Below are 8,188 nucleotides of genomic sequence, written 5' to 3'. Positions count from 1 at the left end.
GTTCCACTCCTTTCAATTATTTGTCATCATATGTTTATAACGTTCACTCCAATTAGAGAATTAATCAAGAGCAAATCACATAACATGAATTTTCTCACAGTTGTTTTTTTTTTATTATTATCAATTATTCGTAGCAATCATAATGAAGATGATGAAACGGTCAACATATATACTGGACATTCTTGCCACGCTATTGATATAAAACAAAGTTAATTAGGCTAACGTGTTTTAAATGGTCACTATTAACAATTCCTCGATGGTTGATTGGCAATTTGCATGAATAAACTAACATTATACTGTTAAATAAAATCTCCATCGTGCATTATAATTTATAATTAGTTCGGCAAACCTATGGCCTATTGTCTACTAGGGTTTAACCAATCTCAACTTTCAAATAAAGAATGTTTATTAACTGTGTAGTTAAAGTGCCATGATTCAGATGGAGAAGATAAGGTTTATATTTTTCCCAAAAACATAAAACTTTTATGTATAGGATGTCTTTCACTTAGCAGCAAAACAGTTTAAGATACTTGATTCCAGGATTAGACAGTTTGCAAGAAATTACATTTGGGAATTCATAACCCATTAGCATGTTTGAATTTGCGGTTTAGACTCCTTTTAAACTTTTAAAGAGATTTAATTTTTTCGAAAAACAATTTAATTATTTTTAGCTAAACATAGTTTTATTCTTAAAAAGGCTATAGAATGGAAATTTGAAATATAATCTTTTGATATAAAGTTTGAAGATTAATTATAAATTTACTTTTGATATAAAAATGTTAATTACTCTTACGGATCACATATTTAGTTTTTCATGCAAAATACTATTAAAGCAGATATATATACCTGTGAATATTCCAGTTTGTTTAAATATGAGAAGACTTCAGCTTAAATATATAATAAAAAAATGCTAATAAATAAAATTTTAATTAATTTAAGTTTATTGTGAATAATTTATTTTTCACAATATTTTAAGTATACTGCAACATTTTGTATTAAAATTAGAAATACAAATTGTCAATATTTTAGTTAATTATGATTAAAAATAAAATATATTAAATTAATTATATTGAGATAATTTATTAGTTATTGAATATTGGGTTCTCTTCTTATTTAAAGAAACATTTAAAATGAGGTTTACTCTTTCACTTATTAAAAATGGAGATAGTCTTTAGGATTAAGGTAAAAAATTATTTTAAAAGCGAAAAGAGTAACCACCATTATGAGAGAAGAAGAAAGAAAATTGAATTATATTATGTTTTTAAAAACAAAATTACTTTTAAAATATAAATTAAACATGCTCTCAGTGTCTAAACCCTAAACTGATGGCTGCTCAAAAGGTTGCATGTTTTATTATAAATATGATATTGTGTTGATGGAGTATAAGTTCTATCAAGAACTTAGATTTAAACTTAAGAGACGTGGGGTGGGAAATATAAGGATGTTCCTAAAAAAAAAAAGAATGTACTATTTATCCCTAATCCCTAAGCTTAAAAGACTCTATGCATCAATGAACTTGAGTTCTCATATGAGATTGCACAATGAAAATAAAAGTTGATGATGCCATGGCACATCCATTGCATATTAAGGTGTAGAAAAAATTTTGATCCGCAATATCTTAAGTTTGCCTTAGAACCTCAAAATGTAATGTTAGAATTGTATTTAGATGAATTTATTTTGAATAAATAATTTAACAAACATTATTCTTGTTGGTTTGTAGTTATTAAACCTTGTAATCTTCCTCTTAAAATAGGGATGATGCCTAGGAAATGTGTGCATGGCTTTAACCAAGAGTTGTTGTAGTAGGTACAATTGATCCAGGAATAACAAGAGCATAAGCACAACTTCTTCATTAGCTTTAGGAGCATGCCACGAGACGAGCAAATGTGAAGCAAGAGCTAAGGGACTATGATTATAAGCCTAAAATTAAAATGACTGTTATTATTAATCTTTAGAATAAGAACAACTAACACACTTGCAATGCTTATATCATAATAACTATTGAGAAATGTCTTGTTAACCAAGTTCCACATATCATCACCAATTCCATCCCATAGAACTAACAGATTTATAAAGTTTCATACAATTACAAGGTGATATCACTAACACCACTTGTTTAGAAATAGGCTTAAGTAGAATATATATATATATATATATATATATATATATATATAAAAGAGAAAACATCTTCCTTAAGCAAGTTAAAATTAGTACATCAAATTTTATTATGAATATAATGGTCATTAATTTTATTTTATTTTCTCTTAATAACAACTTTAGTGTAAAATGAGATATTTTTATTACCTTGTTTAACTTATTTTCTCTTGAATTTTTGAAACCAATGAATCTCCTTTTGATTAATAATTTTCTAGAAGTTTAATCTGTAAACTCCATAGAGAATGTGATGAAAAAAATTCTAATTCTATTTGAATACTTTGAAGATGCTTCTCAAACATTCTTTTATTTTTAAAAATATTCTCAAAAATATTTTTGTTGAACTCTAAAAATTTCTCCTAGATAGAAGTAAAAGAAGTCACTACATTATTTAAATGATTACATTAACTTTGGAATATAATATTAGTATAATCAACATGTGACAATCAACCAGCTTCAATATAGTAGGTCTATTCTTTCTAAAAACAAAGTTAAATGATAAGTCTGTATTTTAATATATTTTTATATCCTATATATTTATGTATGACTATTATTTTATCAAGTTTTTATACTAATTTTATGATTATTGTGTGATTAATATGATGTCACAATTGACTTTTTTGGTGCATTTTGGGCTTAAATTAGTTAAAAAATAGGGTTTCACTACAGTCAGCATGCTTAGACTTCATCAGCCAGCATGAAAGTGTTTCGACCATATGCACGGCTGTGCTTATCTGTGAGAAGTCCATCTGTGAAACAATTTTAAAGTTTTCAAATCCTATTAGAGAGACCTCAAGAACAACGACTTATCATCCTATTTTTACACTTCACACACCCCATTTTTTATCTTTTGTCTGTCTCATCCCTTCCTACCTTTACACATCTCTTCCATATCCTCAATCTTGGTATTAGTCAGTCGCTGACGATTATTGAAGCTTTAGGAGCGCATCGAATCAAGAGCTCTCATTATCTCTTCTTCATTAGAGACTCTTTTAGTTTGCATTTACTTTTCAAGTTCTATGAATTTATTTAGTATTGTTTTAGTTTTCTTTTATATTATGTTTGGCTAAATCCATAGTTAGGGCTATGGTGAATTCTTTGCATGACTTTATGAGATATTTTTTATTAATAATAATTTAACATTTTTATTATTATTTTTACTCTATTGCGCTATATTTGTATGTTTGGAATTGACAACTCTTAAACATATCATAATTAATTTATTATAAGCGACCGTACCATATATAGTTAATGGATCTATAAGGTAAAACGAGACACTATAGGATAAAACGAGACAATGAATTAGGTGAACTAAATTTAATTTTTTTTTTCAATCGTTATTAAATTAAAAACTTATAGACTATTTATGTTTTCTCTTCTTTTTATCTTACATGACTATTGAAGGTAATAGTTTAGGAAAAAAAACTCTTAATATTGCATGATCTTTGGATGAGTGATTAGCAATCATAGGAAAACTGAAATTAGAATTAACATAAAAGAGAACATAAACAATTGTAAAGGTAAAACCATACACCTTAAGTTCTTCTTGATTAATTTATTGTCAAAGGTTGGGCTATTTTAAATTCTATTTTAATCACTTTCATATTTGAATTCTCATTTTATTTAATTTCATTTTCTTTAAGTTCAAACAATTAATTAATAAATTCTTATTAATTAGAAACAATCCTTGTGGAATGATATTTTGAGAACTTATTTTAGAACTCTTTATTACTTTTCGACGGATATATTTACCCACAAACATTAAACAACTACAACGAAGTAAAATGAGACTAATCTAAATGAAAATAAATCAAAGTTTCAACATCAACTTCAAGAAGTACAAGTCTCCGCCAAATATCACTTATGTCTTAATCTAATTTCCTTATCATGTAAGGAGTACCTTGAACTTTTCTATATCATGTAAAAGTACTACTTGTGGAATGAATGTAAACAAATTATACTACACTATTTTGGCAAAAAGGTTAAAAAAAAACAACACTTTGCTAAAGTTCTCAATTACTGCCCAAGGTATATTCAACCTATAACGAAGGTCACACGTATGATCCTAAATAAAGTGAATGGACAAGCATTAATTACATTCAAATCCAAATTTGACTGGCTATATGAATTTCTAGAACAATCACATGCTAGATATATAAATTGTTTTTTATTATCCATAGAAAAATTAAAGATTGCATAATAATCTCGAGAGGTTTGGTAGAGAAATTTTTAACCATATATCCATAGCACTCACAAAATCAACATATAACATTCTATACCACACTAATGATCAATAAGATCAACCACATCAACACATACTTAAATAGATTTACTTCCATATAATAATATGCAAGTATGTGTTGACGATGGTCAATAACATGGACTAGAATCTCTAAAAATATTGAGAGTAGCAGAATATATGAAATATGATTACTTAGAAGATTTTAGAGACTGAGTGCAACTACAATCACAACAGAATAAGTCACTCACTACACTAGTAGTTAGTTAAAGATCCATTTTTTTATAGGTAATGAATGTAGTCATACCTCATACACACCTCTATCACACACGTAGTCCTATAGGCATCATTTTCTTCCTTTGCACTTGTATATAAAGACTACTATTCAAAGCAATAAAACTTGAGATGTATATTCAGTATCACTCCATCGATTCCTAATTCTATTATGGTAATCAGAGCTTTGGTGTTTCTCTGTTTTGTTTCACCATGACTAGAAACCATAACCAAACATCTTCATCCTTATGAATTTTCTCACCCCCAACCTGTTAGTTATTTTAACGTGTCAATAAACAGTCCTATTTTATAGGACTGATTGGGTCTGGTTAGTTGCTTAGTTTACGCCTAGATTGCTGCCATGCAGTTTTGTGATTTTTGTTTTTATTGTTATTCTGTTTTGAGAATCAAGTCTGTAAGGCTTATAAAGCTATTTTCAGATGATTGAATAAAGTGTGCAATCTCTTCACATATTCAGTGGGTTATTCGTGTATATTTATTAAGTTTTAACAATTGGTATCAGAGCTTTGCAAGGGGCCTGATCCGGGGTGAGTGAAGAGAGCATCTTGATCTAGAGTGTAACGCTAATACAACCATGTAAAGCCATGACTATCTCAGAGAAATTTGTTCAACCAGCTATTCCAAGGTTTGATGGACACTATGACTTCTGGTCCATGACTATGAAAAATTTCCTATGCAGCAAAGAACTATGGCAGCTTGCGGAAAATGGAATACCAACTCTTGGTGCAACACCCACTAAGGCACAAAGGAGGAGTGTAGCTGATGCACAACTAAAGGATCTAAAGGTGAAGAATTTCTTGTTTCAAGCTATTGATTGAGAAATTCTTGAAACAATGTTGGACAAAAGCATGTCACAGGCAATCTGGAGATCCATGCAACAAAAATATCAGGAATCAATGAGGGTCAAACGTGCTCAACTCCAAGCTCTTCGACGTGAGTTCAAACTACTAGCGATGAAAGATGGCGAGAAGGTTGATAGCTACCTGGGACGCACACTCAATATGGTTAACAAAATAAGATCTAATGGTGAAGTAATGGATTCCGGCACAGTGGTTAGCAAGATACTTCAACTATGTAGTATGTTCTATCGAGGAGTCCAACGACTTGAACACTCTAAGTCTTGATGAACTTCATGTCAGTCTGCTTGTTCATGAACAATGAATGCAGAGTTCTCAACCAGAAGAACAAGTCCTGAAAGTTACGCATGATGATAGAGCAGGAGCCGGTCGTGGTCGTGGCCACAGAAACTGTGGGCGTGAGAGAGGTCATGGAAGATAGCCTTTCAACAAGGCACTCATTGAATGTTTTCAATGCCATAAGCTGGGCCATTTTCAGTATGAATGCCCTGGAGTTGCGAAACAAGCCCATTACATAACGTTTGAAGAGGCAACTGAAGTCGAGAGTGAGATTTTGTTGGTAGCATATGAAGAGGTGACACATCTTGTTCAGATGGAGGATTGGTTTCTAGATTCTGGTTGCAGTAATCATATGACAGGAAATAAGCTCTAGTTCACAGAAACACATGAAGAAGAACTCCATAAAACTGTCAAGCTCGGTAATGATACTATACTGGAGGTAGCTGCCAAAGGAAGCATTTGGATTTAGATCAATAATATTGCTCATGTTATTTAAGATGTTTATTACATTCCAGAACTCAAGACCAATCTCTTAAATTCAAAAGCCCTTTCTCATAAAAGTACATATATTTTAAATAATCTCTCTCCTTCTGAGTTGTTATATACTCCCAAATATGAGAATTTCAAGCCTTTTGGATGCTTTTGTTATATATCACTTTAAAGCAAAGGTGTTGCAAATTTGATCCAAAAGCATCATCTTGTATTTTTCTTGGTTTCAAATTAGGAGTAAAAGGGTACATTTTCTATGATATTACCTCTGGTGAGATCAATGACCTGAAATGCAATATTTTTTGAATTGGTCTTCTCTTTTCAGACGGCCCAACTCACGATTTCTAATAATTCCTTAATTCTTGTCCAAGAGCCTCTGCCCACCCCAGTTGATTCACCAACCTCTTTCTAGCCTACTTATGCACCTTCACCCTATATGAACCCCCATTCTCCACTGCTTAAACCCACTCACACATCCACCCATGATGCCACCACTGGACCTTCTTCACTATTTCCACCCACACAAGGCTCAATGTAACCAAAAGCACCCAAACGCATTAGAAGGCCTCCTTCATGTAGACAACATAATCTTAGCATGTGACTCCATGGCTGAATTTAATTATATCAAGCAATGACTGGACCATTATTTTAAAATCAAAGACCTTGGCCTTTTACGTTATTTTTTGGGCTTAGAAGTTTCTCTCTCGCATGGGAATATTTATCTCCTAGAGGCAATTTTGTCTTAACATCCTTAGTAAGGCTAGCTTCCTTAGGTCCAAATCAGCCGAAACACCAACTCTTGTGAGACTTCGTCTCGCTAACAATGGGGGCACTTTTACCATTATTTAGAGAGCTACTGACATCTCGTGAGAAGGCTCTTATACTTATCTACTACGCATCTAGACATTGCTTTTGCCACCCAACAACTTTCTCAATTCATGGCAACACCAACCAGTGACCATAACCATGTCGTTGTCCATCTCCTCTGTTACTTGAAAAGAAACCTGGGTTATGGCTTGTTATTTCGTCGCATTACTGCTCTCCATCTCCAAGGTTTTAGTGACGCTGACTGGGCTGGTTGCCTAAACACACGACAGTTTGTCATCTGGTATTATTTCTTCTTGGAGAATTTTTTGATTTGTTGGCAGAGTAAGAAACAAACTACTGTAGCTCGCTCATCATTAGAGGCATATTACCGTACTCTTGTTACAACCACTTGTGAGCTCTAGTGGCTTTCTGGTTTAAGACTTGCATCTTCATTAGTCCCAAACCCTAGTGCTCTATTGTAACAATTGCAGTGCACTACATATCGCGACAAATCCAATGTTCTACGAGCACACAAAGCATTTAGAAATAGACTATCATGTCTTTCTTGAATGTTCTCAAGTAGGGTTAATGAAGTTGCTTCCTGTACTTGCCTCAATGCAGGTGGTTGATATCTGTACCAAGGCCCTCACTTGGCCTTCACTTCTCTAGTTTTTGCCCAAGCTAAGGATGAAGGACATTTTCCACTCTCTAGCTTGTGGGGAGGAGAGATAATAAAGCACACAAAACATAATCACTTAGAAGATTTCAAAGACTAAGTGTAGTAACAATTGCAACATAATAAGTCATTCACACCCTCATACTCACCACACCAATAGTTAGTTAGAGATTCAATTTTTTTTTTTTTATAAATAATGAATGTAGTCATACCTCATGCACACCCATATAATATTATAAGCATAATTTTCTTTCATTACACTTGTATATAAAAACTACTCTTTAGAGTATAAAACTTGAACTCTATATTCCGTATCACTTAATGTATTTATAATTTTATTAGAGAGTATTAATGATGAACTTTATTTTTGTCATTTTTACTGTAACTTTACTA

Source organism: Abrus precatorius, unplaced genomic scaffold, assembly GCF_003935025.1.
Source record: "Abrus precatorius isolate BTA unplaced genomic scaffold, Abrus_2018 Scaffold3, whole genome shotgun sequence".
In the NCBI taxonomy this organism is placed as follows: Eukaryota; Viridiplantae; Streptophyta; class Magnoliopsida; order Fabales; family Fabaceae; genus Abrus; species Abrus precatorius.
This window is presented reverse-complemented; position numbering follows the sequence as displayed.